Source organism: Mauremys mutica, chromosome 8 (genome assembly GCF_020497125.1).
Source record: "Mauremys mutica isolate MM-2020 ecotype Southern chromosome 8, ASM2049712v1, whole genome shotgun sequence".
Classification (NCBI taxonomy): domain Eukaryota; kingdom Metazoa; phylum Chordata; order Testudines; family Geoemydidae; genus Mauremys; species Mauremys mutica.
Genome location: NC_059079.1, coordinates 85,631,689 through 85,647,416, shown reverse-complemented (window position 1 = coordinate 85,647,416; position 15,728 = coordinate 85,631,689).

Sequence of the window (15,728 nt, the reverse complement as noted above, 5' to 3'; positions counted from 1 at the left end):
AATAGATTCCATTTCTCTCCCTTCCCACGTATCCCCTTCCCAGTCTCCTTCAGGGACCACTCTCTCAAAGTGATTCTTCTCCAGAAGGCAGGCACCCTCCTCCTGTGAGGGGCTGTCATAGGTTTCACCCCCAATGTGGACTTTAGAGTACAGATGTGGGGACCTGCATGTGAACCCCTAAACTGAATTACCATCTTAGATCTGGTCTGGCTGCCACCACCCAAATAGTTTGAGTCATTTGGGAAACTCTGTCTTCCCCCCCAAAAAACCTTTCCCTCCCTGGGTAGCCTTGAGAGACTCCTTCACCAATTTCCTGGTGAACACCGATCCAAACCCCTTGGATCTTAAAACAAGGAGGAATTACTCATTTCCCTCCCCCTTTCCTCCACCAATCCCTGGTGAGTCCAGATCCAATCCCCTTGGATCTAAAAACAAGGAAAAATCAATCAGGTTCTTAAAAAAAGGCTTTTAATTAAAGAAAAGAAAGGTAAAAGAAAGCGCTCTGGGAGATAGCATACAAGCTGATCTTACAGACAACAGATTCAAAACACAGAGGATGTTCCCCTGGGCCAAAACTTAGTTACACAAAAATTACCCAATTTGATTATTCCCTAATGCCCAAGACAAGTTACAGAGAAAATAAACATAAACCTATTTATTCCCTTCACTAATACTCACTACTTGATCAGAGGCTGATTTCTGGAGCTTTCCCACTCTGATCAAAACTGAAACTGACTCTAAACAAAGGAAACTTCCCTCCTTCCTTTTGAAACATCTTATCCCCCCATTGGTTCCTCTGGTCAGGTGTCAGCTAGGCTAGTTGAACTTCTTAACCCTTTACAGATAAAAGAGGCATTAACCCTTAACTATCTGTTTATGACATTTCAAAGTGATTCTTCTCCAGGAGGCAGGCACCCTCCTCCTGTGAAGGGCAATAGAGCAATGCCATCTCAGTATCAGGGAAGTCGGTTCTTCACTATGGTCTCCATGTCAGCAAATATAAGAGTGTCAATGGGGTCAGGCGCAGGAAGGGCATATAGGAACTGCCTAAACATATTCACTGGTCCCAGTACATTGCAGAAGTAGCCTGGAGATATTAGTGCTATTCCAGTCCATGGGCTGGAGTAGCTGCCTCAGGGTAGCTGCACTTCTGCCTAGTGCATTAATCTCATTTTGGACTTGCAGATTGCACGTCACCAGCCCATCTGCACTTCACTTTCCTCTGGCCCAATTTCTGATGCTTTATGCGGATGAGGTTAATGTCACCTGAGCTGTTCACTTCTTAAGTATTTCTGGCCACTTCCCCAAAATCCAGCAGGTTTGGGAGCATTATGAAAATGAGGAGCAACCAGAATAGCTTTAGTATTGTCGCTTGTGAAAATTGCCACAATCCTTATTGATCTGCAAGCACAGGGTCATCACACTTTCCTATTAGGTAGACAAATCTGGTTTAAAATTAGAGTGGTAGGATAGAACAATTTTCAGAAAAGAAGTTTTATTTCACTTTTTATTGTCTGCAGAATGTAAGGTAAGTTCAAAATGAATAGTAACTAATATAAAAGGGAATAGGAAATGAGAGAAACTTTTATTGCTTGAGAAATCTCCTGTTTGCCTTCGCTTTTTACAGTAGTACATCTTGCAAATATTAGGAACCTTCCCTGTCCTTTTAAACTCAGTTCTGTAGACACGCAGCCTATATTGTAAAATTAAATGGAGTTCAACTTTTTAAACAGTCCCTACTCTTTGGTGTAGTTCTGCCGTCAGCAGGAATAACATTTACTACCAAGGGGAAGTATAAAAAAGTCAGATGCTATTCCAGAGTATGCCATCAACTGTATATACTGAGACCACTCTTTTGCCTAGGCCTGTCTTACTCCATGTGGGAATGAAACGCAAGTGCTTTAGTCCAAAGCACATTGCTCAAAGGCTATTGAATGTTATGAACCAGAATCCAAGGCAGCTAAAGTACCATTTTGTCTCCCTTTACTCAGAGAAAAATTGCTTCTCTGATCTGGAAAATAGAGCCCTTGGTCACTTTTCAAAATGCCAAGACCAATGTTCAGGTTGTAATAATTACCTCTTAAGTGAGCTAACTTTCACTTCTCATGGGCTCATTGTATATAAAAGGTTTGTTGCCCACTGGCTGTATGGTGAAATTAGAACACTGGCTTCCACATGTTTCTTTTGTACTGTATGAAATTCATTATCATCCCTTCAGATCATGGAGGGATACAAGCAGCTGCTTTGCACTTTAATCTCCTTAACCATGGTAAGTAAACCACTAGGGAAATATTAAATGATTGGAAAATACCATTGGAAATGATATGTACAATTACTTTATAGTGTCATGGTGTTTGGGAAAATAAAAGCACTAAGTAGACAATGCTAACTTTATTTTTGATCAGTGGCTCAGAACACAATGTATGCTCAAAGGGGTTGACAATCATTGACTGATGGTCATTACTAATTTAATAAGCAGCCCTCAAAGCTCTTGCAGATACAAAGGGATCTGGCTTTACATGTGTAATATGCAGCGTGCATGAAATACTTAGTACTGTTCTCTTTGAAACCTAGAGGACAGTTATTAAAATTTTATGGTGCAAATTAAAATTTAAGATTAAAATACAAGATCAAAAGAATCAATTTTTTTTCTCAATGCTATTAGGAATAAGCCTTTTGGAATACAGCAGCTCAATGTCTTAATGTCATGTCCTTCTCCTCTGGAGAGCTAGATTAGGACTAATCATAGCTGACTAGAGAAACATATCTTTCTGTATTTTTTTGTAAAGAAAAGAACAAGTTATTTTACTTTTTAATGGATTATGCCATTGTAGAGTCATACAGTAGTGAATGAAACTCTGCAATCTGTGTGACATCGTTTGAAGAAGAACAGTTTGATTTGGGAGCAGAAGAGAAATGCAAGGTGGTGGTACTGTTAAAATCATGGAGGATACTAAAATATGAAGGATGCTAGAAGATTTGCCTTATGTCTAAAATAAAGAAGGGTGAGTCTATTACAGTAGCTCAGCCTGATTAATACCCTGTTGCAATGCTCATCTCTGTAAGGCTGTAGGCCATTAATATGTCTCCCAGTGTCAAGTTCAGTTGCTTTGCTACCTAGAAGAATTGATGGTTCACAAGAGTAGCCTTACAGGAAAAAGCCCTGCTATATCTTAACTCCAAATATAAAACAATTCCCACTTCTGATTTATGATTTTCATTGATATGCTATGTTTTCTCTATCTTTCACTTGTAAGGCCCCATTAATATTGTATCTAATTGTCACTAAGAACAGCAGCAGGTATGTTCTAAAGCCAACATGTTTTTTGTTTCGTTTTGTTTTGTTTTTCTCTCAGTTTGTAGCTGTAATGAGGCTGAGCATACCTGAAGTGAGCAAATTGTACCCAGAGCTAGGTTTAGGTCACAGTTTTTCCTGTCATTGTCAAAAATACTGCCAAATAGGTTGCAGTGCAAAATTTCACTCATTTTGCACATTTTGTAATTATATGTTCCAAAATTCACAAATGTTAGAACATTAGCAAAGCAAAACTTCAGCAAGCTGCACCATCCAGAGGATATTTGTTCATCCATTTGGGTAAATGTTAAAAAGCCAATACTTGTTAGTTTCATTTTTTAATGCAAAACATTTGAACACCTCCAGTTGACATCTGTTTGTCCAAGGCTGGGACATGACCCGTTCAATTCTATTATGATATTTTTAAAGGATAGGGGAATTGCTGGATTAGCATCGAGTAAATGAAAACAATATGCACAAAGACTGATCAAACAGAATTAAGCCTTTCAAATTTTCTATATAAATCATCAAATTATAAAACAGGAGAAAATGATTTAAGCTCTTGCTATTTCAGTGAAGAGCTTATCAAGAACTGGTTGACCAGCGTGAGTTGCAGGATAGCATTAATTGAGCAGATTTGGTATAATCCAGTTCTGCATTTGTTGAGAATTTCAGAATAAAGAACATTATCAGGGTTTCATTGGCAAATTCCCCTTGCTGACAAGCATTTGTTATAACAGTAAAAGAAACAAATTGCATGAAACCATAGGCTACAAAATTCATTAAGATCCTTAAAAAATGAGACCTAGAGACTTCTCTTATCATAGAAGCCAAAGCCTGACCATCTGCGGTTATCAGTTTTTCAGACATGTGCATCATTGAAGCTAGATTGATGAAGAGGCAGACCAGACTGAAGAGAGAGAATTTCTATTTTATAATAGAAAGGGGTGGGGGGGAGGGAGTGAGATCGAGTGAGAGAAAGGGAGCTAGGAGAACAAATAGAAAAGAAAAAAGTGTTGTTACTTTATCTCTAAAGAGTGAGAATATAGAGGAAAGCTAGTATTGACAACAGGATTAAGATGGTTTTCAGGATAAACAGCCAAGATTCAGTACCTAAAATAGATCATAGAGGTTCAATTTTGCTCTCAGATATAAGGGTGCAACTCCCATTAAAATTAGTGAGAGCTATAGATGTTTACAGGAGGAAGAATTAGACTCTATGAATGAAATTCACCCCAAAGAGCAGGGCCCATAGAAAGCCTTCTACAGTATTTAGGAACTGTGTCAGGGCCGCCCAGAGGATTCCGGGGGCCCGGGGTCTTCGGCGGCGGGGGGCCCTTCCGTTCCGGGACCCGCCGCCGAAGTGCCCCGAAGACCTGCGGCGGGAGCCCCCCACCACCGAATTACCGCCGAAGCGGGACCTGCCGCTGAAGTGCAGCCCAGTCTTTGGCAGTAATTCGGCGGGGGGGGGTCCCCGCCGCGGGTCTTCGGGGCACTTTGGCGGCGGGTCCCGGAACGGAAGGGCCCCCCGCCGCCGAAGACTGGGCTGCGCTTCGGCGGCGGGTCCCGCTGTCCCCCCGCCCCGGCCCCAGCCTCTTACCCCCGGCTCCCTCCTCACCCGGAGTCTCAGTGCCTCACCAGAACAGCCGCAGCGTGTGGCCGGCGGGGCCTGAGTTCCATCCGGCTCAGAGCCGCGTGGTGAGGGGGCGGGGCTTTGAGCTCCACGCCGAGCAGAGGGAGCTGAGCTCAGCCCGGAGCTCCCAGCCCCGCCCCCTCACCATGCGGCCCTGAGCGGGGCGGGGCTCAGGGGCCCCGGCGGAGACTCGGCGCTTGATGCGCTGAGGCTCCAGGAGAGGGGCGGAGGCGGGAGCCCCGCTGTTCTCTTGGGGGCCCCTGCGGAGCCCGGGGCAAATTGCCCCCTTTGCCCCACCCTCTGGGCGGCCCTGAACTGTCTTAGCTATGTACTAGGGTGACCAGATAGCAAGTATGAAAAATTGGGATGGGGGTGGAGGGTAATTGACAACTATATAAGAAAAAGCCCCAAATATCAGGACTGTCCCTATTAAATCGGGACATCTGGTCACCCTATTCTGTACAGGGTGGTGGAAAGACTGATGGAGCTACCACATGGGGCCTGCTCTACCTGGTATTGGCCGTAGAAGGGGGTGCAGTACTGCTTAGTACAAGATAGTGCAGATTGGGTGGGATCATGGAATGAAACCATAGGATCTTCTCTTAGACCCCTCTGAGATCGCTCTGTAGGTAGTGCATGGGGGAAGTGGATGTTATTCTTCCATAGGCTAAATAATGACCACAGAAGGGCTGCATTACAGATCTGAAGCTTTCCTGTGGGTTGTGAAGAAAATTCCACCCCACCTAATCATGACTTAGTTCCTGATAATAGACCCAATTACTCAGGCTTTATGCAGGAGTCAGTGAATTTCATCTTGTAGGATTATATTTCATCTTCCTATATAATTGTGCAATTCCATTGCCTTCAGCAGGGTGGCATAGGTGAAACTGAAGGCAAAATTTCCCCATTTTTATTTGAATAGATCACAATGCTATCATGCTGAGGGCTAGTCATGTAAGCCAGCACAGTTGTTACTTAACGGAACCTTTTGGTTTGTTTATTAATGTTGTTAACTTTGCTTGTTCAGATAAATCTGAAGAGCTGAAGTTACTAGATACAGTAAAGTGTCTAGTGTTTCTTTTCTGCTCTTTGTAGTTTCTTTATACAGTAAAATTATACTAACTCCTAGCTGCAAAATGTACAATTAGGTCAGCTTCTTTCTGCAGCATAATTTTTTCTATGCTCCCCATTGATTTGTTACATGGTCTAGCAAAAAGAAGACTGGATTTTGAAAGCCTGAGCAGCCATCTGTATCTTCTGAGAATGTCTTGAGTTGCTGGAGAATCCTGGTGTCCTAGTGACCAATTATAGGAAAACGAGCATTTCCTCCTCTCTGAAGTATAGTTAGCCTTGTCCACTATCTGCCTGATGGTTCCCCTCATAACCCAGACCTCCCCAAAGGTGTTGTCCCAGTGCCAAGATGTGCATACAGACCCAGTGCAGGACCACTCCTTTGAACTGTTGTATGGAGTCTAGACCAGCATTTTTCAAAGTTTGGATTGCAACCCAGTGTTGGGTCGCAGCGTGTAAGGCACTGGGTCGCTCTGGTCAGCACTGTCAACTGGGATGTTATAAGTCCCATTGGCCGTGCTGCCCAGCTAAGTCAGGCTAGTGCCTAACTTCTGACACCACACTGCGCCCCGGAAGCAGCCAGCCGCGGGTCTGGCTTCTAGGCAGGGCAGCCACGGGGCTTCACGCGCTGTCTCCGCCCCAAGCACTGGCTCCACACTCCCGGCCAATGGGAGCGGGTGGAGGGGCAGTGCCTGCAGGCGAGAGTCGCGCGGAGCTGCTGGCGTGCCCCTGCCTAGGAGCCGGACCTCCTGCTGGCCGCTTCAGGACCCGGCTGCGCCATTGATCGGGGCTGCCAGAGGTAAGTCTGCACTCCAACCCTGTGCCCCAATCCCCTGCCCCAGCCCTGAGCCCCTTCCCAAACCCAAGTCCTTCCTGCACCCCATACTCCTCATCTCCGGCCCCACCACAGAGCCTGCACCCCCAGCCCAAAGCCCTGACCCCCTCCTGTACCCCAACCCTCTGCCCCAGTCCAGAGCCCCCTCCCACACTCTGAACCCCTCATTCCTGGCTCCACCCTGCAGCCCTTATCCCCACACCCCAACCTTCTGCTCCAGCCTTGAGCCCCTCCCACAGCCCAAACCCCTCATCCCCAGCTTTGTTGGGTCGCAGGCATCAACAATTTTCTTCAGCTGGGTTCCCAGAAAAAAAGTTTGAAAACCACTATAATTCCTATCTTCCCACACATGCTATTAGGTTTTATTACTAATATTATTAGTAATATTTAGGTTTATTACTAAAACCTCAGAAAACATGCACAGGGCATGCAACAATTACAAGGGAAAACTGGGACCCAGCACAGACCCAAGCTGCCTCCATATTAATCTTATTGTATGAAGTTCTGGGCTTTTAAAATCCTCCTCTCCTGCAGGAAGAGTTTGTGTCTGTTACAGGCTCAGGGCTGTTCATTGGAAGACATTGTGCATGACAGGAAATCCGGTGCACCAAGACAAAATTTTGAGAGGGAAAATTAGGAGGTCTGTAGAGGATAGGGGATCTTTGAAAGAGATAGAAAATCTGAGAGTCTAGAAGCTGGTTAAGAGAGAATGAAGAGAATCTTTATCTATATAGGAAACGGGGGAAGAGGGAGGAAGCGATGACCAGAGAATAAAAAAATCTCCCCCAAAGCGTTTCCATTTTATTCAGCTTAGTTGTTGATGAAGTATAGAGAACTGTACTTTGATGAAGACACAATATATATGGATACATGGATTGATTAAACAGTTGCTGTCCAATTAATTCACCTGCATGATAATTGAATTTTTGCTAGCATATTAAAAGCTCCTTAAATGCTCAAGAAACCATTAACTATATCTCAGTTGAAAAATTAACTTGTTTGAGAAGACACACAGTAGTTAACAGCTTTGATTTCAACTCAGTTAATACTAAAACAACACACATTTATTATTAATCAGCATTTTATAAATTGCAGAGAGATTTTTCAGGCCAAACAAATATATTACAATAAATCATATAGTAATAGATCTGTTCACCTTTCACCAGTTCTTCAGAATTTTCCATCTCACTGTTGCTAGTTTTTAAAAACACATCTATTTAATTATATTTTCTGACCATAACAATCCATCTTCCCTTACATAATCTTTCTAGGAACACAGAAATCCAAATTTCTGTCATCCAAACAATTTCCATTCCAACTGGTATTTTTGAACTTAGGTCATTTTTGGTATAAACTACTTTTTAAAAAAAAAGGAAAAAAATCGCCAGAAATGTTTTTTTGGAAGATGTTTTATTTTTACCCACATTTTTTCCTAACTTTTTTTTGTTGAAACTTGTTACCATAATAATGATCAAAATACTTTATTTATGAAAACCAAGGTTTGGGGAAATTTTGGTAACCATTTTGATAATAAAATAGAAATTCCAATTAAAATTTTGATTAAAATTTCTCTAACAGTTTTGGAAAAAATGAAAAATAGGTGAATTCTAACCTTGCAAAATAGAAACAACTTTGCAATTTCAAAAATTTTCTTTAACTAAAATAAAAGAACCATCTATAATTGCAAGATACATACTTAATAAACTCTAGGGGAGGAATTTTTAGACAGATTATTTAGTAGAAGACCCTGGGCCAGAGTGTCTAGACCTGAAGAAGGAAAAGGCGTCTGGAAGAAAAATGGTTGGTGATGGAGAAATACATTTATGAATCATCACTGTAGCTAGATAGAATCTGTCAGAGACAAGGAGTAAAAGCAGAAAGTGCAAAGAACTAGGCTCAGAGCCCTGCTCTAAGTTGGCAATTAAAATGTCAGAATCAAGTTAGAGCTAGAGAATGAGAATTTTAAAGATATAGTGTACAATGGGAGTGACTTCCATATATATTACTGAGAGAAGAAATGAGCTGGCCTTACAGCCTATTGTCTGCACACACAAACGACACACAAAATGTTTACATGCTTATGTAGTTGTCTTTAAAAGAGCATTTCAGTAAGGTCAGTATTGTGTGCTCATCTGGAGGACAGTGGACAGCAAAAGTTCACTGGTAGGATGAATTATATTCAAAATAATGTTCTATTAATCCTTTCACACTGTGTGCATATTCCATCTTTAAAAATACTATTTGTATTGGGTAACTGAGATCTATGAATCAGTTCTAATAGATTTGAAATACTCTACTTTGTGTTGGCATAGTTTTAAATTGTATTAGAAAACCTTGAACTTTGAAAGAAGACTTTAGGCTGGATCCTAAGCCCATTAAAGAAAATGTGAATCTTTCCACTGAGTTCAATGGTTTTTTGAGGTTTAATCTTACTTGCCTTTTTGGAGATACAGGGCTGATTCAAAGTCAGTTGAAGTCAGTAGGAGTCTTTCCATTGTCTTCATTGGGCTTTGGATAAATTCCATTGCAGGGATAATATTTAAATAAATTTGATTCAGAAGCTCAGCTTGCTGAAACAGCAAATGGTGCCACGTGGACATTACAATATGTTAAAAATGAATTTTCCATGGATAACTAACAAAATAAGAAAGAAACCTAATAAAAGTCTAAAAAGAAAAGCAGGTTTTATCACTCTAAAAAGAAAGTTATTTTGAATTAATTTGATTAAACAGAATATTTCATTTGACTGTTTTAATTTATTTATAAATCATACACACTGAGTAAATGTAATATTTGTAATACCATTAAAGTATTAAAATGTAATTTCTTTTCTACCGTGAGTGAATTATGTGATAGGTACAGAATACTTTTACTTTTTTTTCTTATTTGAGTGTTAGAATTTAATTATTTTCCAATTATTTGTTAAACTCTTGGGGTAAAATTTCTAAAAGCATTTAAGTGACCTAGAAGCCAAAGTCCCATTTTCAAAAGTGACTTAGGAACTTAGGGTGTGATTGACAAAGATATTTCGGCACCCAGTTCTCATCGATTTCAATGGCAGTAGGCACCTAAATAGTACCTTTTTTGAATCCTACCCTATGTCTCATTGGCTTTCAGTTAAACTTAGGGCCCCAAGTGCCGAGTCACTTTTGAAAATGGGACTTAACAGTCTATTTCACATAACAATGCAGCCTTGCAACACTGAGAGGAGCAACATCAAAATACCTATAAAAATCTGGGCCCTAGCCCTACAATTTCATAAAGGAGTTGTAATAACTTCTTTGAATTCAACTACCACAGGAATTTACTTGTAACATTTCAGAAAATTAAAGTTCTGTAGCCTCAGCTGGTGTAAATCAGTATAGTTCCATTGAGGTTAATGCAACACAGTCCCATTCCTTGATCTCAGTGCTGCTGCACCAATTTACACCAGCTGAGGATATGATGGTGGGGGTACGTGTACAGAACTCCACAGTTTGGACTAAGGGGGTGAGAATAGCAATGTGCACCAAAGTGCTTTGCTGTAACTCGCCTATGTGGATGCTGCAGGCACAAACTAAAAGGTCCTGAGTTGGCATTAATGTAGTCTTCTTCAATTTGGGACTTTTGTTTGCAACCGCATCCACACAGGGGAATAACATCATAGCACTTCGGTGCGCACTGCTATTCACATTCATCGAAACTGCAGGGCAATGTAGACATGTCCAGAGTCTTCTCCTTTGGAGTAAGTGTTGTAATTTTGGTAACGGCAGGTAAATGTTATGCCTCACAAAGAAATTTAAGTCTCATTTCAATTGGGAAACTGAATGCAAGGGTTAGTGTGGAGCTGCTATTGATACTGTCACAATGACTGAATGTTCTGTACTTTTTAAAGAGTAACTGAAAAATGGCCAATATATATTGAAACATAAAAGAAAATTCTAAGTCATATATTGACTTCAATGGAGTTATAACAGGGAAGCTGATGAGTTTACAGTCTAAATAGACAGGACAGACAGATTTTTGAAGCATCAGCTCTGTTTAATTAATGAATAGATTGAGCTGTAGTGCTTCACTGCACGGTGCAACATGTGACAGTATAAATCAATAAATAGATCAATTCATAACCTGCTCAGCTAGCCACAGTGTCCACCATCCAGCTGATAGGGCAGGATGCCAACAACATGAACAGGTTGAATCAGTATGGGAACATCTCTGAGTATGACCAGTATAATCACAGATTCCAGCCCTGCAAACACTTTGCCCTAGTATCCATTAATGAGGGTAGAACCATTTGGCGGTAGAGTCCCTTTAAAACTCACATGGACCTTTTGCTGCTGCTTGTGTGATTTGAAATTTTCTATACTTACTAATGACTTTAACATCTGATTATACTTTTGACATCTGCTTTATTGATACCTGATCTTTGCACACTACAACTCTCATTGGCATTGTAGTTTTGGGTGCACAAGATGGGTAACATGCACCCTGATGAAGACTGTGCGATACAGGGTTAGGCCAAGATTTTCAAACTGACTAGTGATTTTGGGTACCCAACTTGAGCAACTGTAAAGGTGCCTGATTTTCAGAGGGTGAGTGCTTAGCACTCTCTGAAAATCACGCCCCATTAAGGTATCTCTTATTTGGCACCCCAAAAATTGAGGTGTAAGTCATGTGTTTGCACTGGAGCATTTAGTGATGTAAATAAGAGAAGAAACAGTGAGGAGGAGACATTCTTTGTTTTAGTTTTAGGGGAATCTGTGTGCATTCAAACTTGTCAGACTGAGGGTTTGTGGGGGAGGGGGGAGGATAGGCTAGAATCATCCAGCAATTGGTTGTGGTGGGCACTAGCTGTGTTTATTAGTTGTTTGAAGCTACTTGGGTGATTTCCATTGTGGGCAAGCAGCCTGGAAAGACAGACCAACAGTCACTTTCTGAGAATGTAATGAATGGATTTGGGGAGGAGGAGGAGTTTATAAATAAGAGGAGTGGCAGCCAGAGTGGAAAACTCACTAATGGAGCAGTGCAGGGATGAGATGTTCCAAGGATTTTGCCAGTTTATTGGATTAGACTGTGGGAGAAAAGGAGGAGGAGGACTAGAATTTGCTGCAAGCTGTGGAAATTGCAGAGACTCAAAGGGAGTTTGAAGGAGACAGTGGGACTGTCATTTTTCCCCAGACTTATGGAGCTGGCGTGTCCTACAGAGAGTTTGGACACCATTCCACAAAGACTGGGAAGGATAAATCTTCCCAGAGAAGAGCTCAAGAGGATTGCATGTATGTGTACATACATGATCATATTTTGCATTTGAACTTGTGGTAGTAACAAGTTTGAAAAGTTTTGTGCTTTGAAGTTGCATCTTGAGCTAGAGGTCAGGCTCTGAAGCCCAACCCTTATTACATAAACCTATTAAATAACTTATTAAACCTCTCTTTTTTAATTAAACAAACTTGTTTTACTTTTTATCTAAACTAACCCAGTACTTTGATTCAACTGATGTGATTGTTAACAGCAGTCAAGATAACAAGCTCTTGTTTCTGTCTCTTTAAAGGAACAGCAAACTTAATCTTCTGAGCATGTACAGTAATGGGGCTGTGCATTGCAGAGACACATCTCTGAGGGGCTGGAGTTCTCTGATTTGGGCTGGGAGAACCCTGAGGAGTTTACTGACAAAGCAGACATGCCGGTGTGTTGTGCACTGAGTTGTAGAGGGTTAGTACAGTGTGTCTCAGCCCTGGGTATCCCCAGCAGCTTGTCACAGAGCATACACACAGTAGATATCATCAACTTTAATGCTACAACAATTCACCTAATAAGTGAATCACTTGCCAGCTACTAGGAATCCTTTACTTAATTTTCTATTTCAATTTAATACATTTGCCTTGAAAACGTATTCCTTCCCTCTTATACTTCTGGCGTGTGTGCATGTTTTAGAAGATAATTACATATTGCAGTAAATGTTGCCTGTGTTCTACATTAGGATTATTACATGTGGCCATGAAAAAAAGCTGATTTTATTGTTTTATCAGGGTTGAACTGGTCCTTAAAGAATCTTAACTATATATAAGTGAAACAGAACTCTGCCAGGCACTCATTTGGTAGGTCGTTTGAATTATATTTTAATAAAATGAGTCCTATGTATTCAAAATAAAGTATAAGTCCTTAAATTACAGAACAAGGACAATTTTGGACAAAAAGAAATATAGTGAAATATTAATTGTATTCATAAAGGTGTCCAAGTAACTTCGAAAAGAAATATATTCTTCTCATTTAGATTTGGGGCTGACTGTGATCAACTTTAAAGTACAGCTAGTGAGTGATTTTTCAACTTTTTCAGCTTTTCTTCCTTTATATCTATAATGGTAAAATCTCTATTTCTGTTATACTGTTCTGTCATAATAATTTATGCTCTTATTTTAATAAAATCAGAGTGGTCTGTCTAGCAAAGAAGCCAATTTTTTTGTGATTAGATTTTGAAAAGCAGAAAAGATACCTTACATTATTAAGCACTCTGCGGGTTCTAATATTTGACTGTTAACAAGAAAATAAAATGAAAAATATTCAAAAATAAAAACTAATATTGATTTTAAAGTATTTGAGACAACAAATTCCTCTAATATTTAAGGACAATATTTTCTAGTGAAACTGTAATACATTAAGATTATTTTACCTTTTGATGAAAAATAGAAACATTCATGTGGACATTAATGTCATTATCACTGTCTTTTTTTAAATAAAACAAAAAAACTTACTTATGCAACTGTGGGATTATTGACTTGAAGGCTATGTCCTGGTATCAGAGTAATGTCATGTGTACAGTTTATCTTATGAACAAGTAGCTCTTTAAATCTAATTTAAATTTAATTTTAAAATTCTCTCATGATTTTGAGATGTCAGATTCTGATCTAAAATACACAGGTGTAAATCATTGTTTCCTCCTGATTTACACCTGTGTAACTGAGATCAGTGATTATCCTACCATGTCACTGTCTGTGCCATTAAAAATTCTGCTAATAATCCTTTGCACTCTTAAAGTATCTTCCATCTGAGGATCTCAAAGCACTATACAAACATAAATAAATGGTCCTTCATCACAACCCTGACAGCTGTTAAGCAGTAGTGTCCCCATTTTATAGATGAGGATGTTAAGTGCAAAAACCTTTCTAAGCCCAGCCTAGAGGATGCACAGAGTGGACCACTGCAGAGTGGCTGGCCCCGAGTGCCTTACAAAACAGTGAAGACTGCTGAGGGAGGGTCTCTGTGAAGCCTCCAGGCAGGGCTTAGAATGGTGTTTGCACTTAACATCCTCATCTATAAAATGGAGATACTGCTGCTTAACAGCTGTCAAGGTTGTGATGATGATGTATGGTTTCCATCCAGCACATTGCACAAGTGGCTCAGTGAGGCTGCAACTCAGTCCCATGTCCTAGGCCAATGTCAGGGAATTGGATTTCTGCACCTCAGGGCCCCTTATCATACTTCTTCCATGTGAAGCCTGATTATTTAGGGACATAGTCACACCTCACTATTTTGTGTGTGTGGCTAAGGATATAATTCCCTTCTCTCTTATAAGATCCAGCCATCATTCTTCTGTTGACCTAGCCATCGCCACTCAAGGAGATGGATTACCTACCTTGATGGGAAAAAACCTCTTCCATTGATATAGGAAGCGTCTACATGATGGGCTGTACAGCAGAATAGCTTGTGTGCTGGAGAGCAGTGCCTCTGTAGTACCCAGCGTGTAGACAAGCCCTTATTTTCTAGAAATAAAAAACATTTAAGGGCCCAGATACCTGAAGCTCTCTGCATATTACTGAGGCTAAAACTACTTGTAAAACAGGGTAACAGATAACGCTAAAGAACCAAATTTTATTCGACAGTCTTGAGATTTTTCAATGACTGCACAAAAGCGTTAAATGGGAATGGCCTAGGGACAGGCATTGAATCAATATGCACCAGTAAGTTTGTGAAATCAATTTTTTGCTCTTCACATACACGAAAATTGATGCAGCCAATGCTGTGAAACTCCTATTAATTGCCCAGAGTGACACAAAATTTATCAATTACTTATTGACTTCTTTGAAGCCATAGGGAAAAAAATGGTAATGGCTGCAAGGTTTACTGTGTAGCACAGAAGTATCCTGACTGAATGAATGTGTAAATATAAGCACAGCGGACTGTTGAGAGGTGCAGAATTTGTATCTGTCCTGCCCCACACACATTCACTGTTAACATTTTTACAACTTTGCCTTTGCAAGAAAATAGGGTAATCGTATTATTATTCTCTGAGCTTGGTGTGAGGGAAATTCACAGGGAAAACTATGAACATTGCAGTGATGTTAATCACTCACAAAAAACATTTGTAAAGAATTTAATGGTGACGGTATGTACAGACCTGACATTTTGGCCCCTTTAATAAGAGAAATATGCCTAGAAATTAAAATCAAATGTGACTGATTTGGGGGGCTTGGTTTCTAGGTGCCCACCTTTAGAATGCTACACTTAAAGGGCCCTGATTTTCCGAAAGTGCTGAACAGCTGCCTTCTGGAATTCCAGCCCTATAAAGTATTTCAAGTCGAGCACCTAAAAATCACTAGTCTTTTTTGAAAATCTCAGCCTTGGCCTCTTTCTGTCTCTCCTTATGCTCCCATTCCAGTCAATGGTAAAACTCCATTTAACTTCAGTGACAGTCGGATTAATCCCTCGCCTCACCCCTCTTTTTATCCTATATTTACTTTCCTTTTATGGTTTCTGTGTTTCACAGATTCACTTGGCCTAAGACTATCTCCCTCTTATCTGTAGTAAGAGTTAGGATAAGAAGGGAAAATGCTAAATTACCACTAGCTATAGTTTAGTCCTAATACAGGACTTCAATTCCTTTCAGATGTGTACGTGTATAGATGAGTATAGAGAGG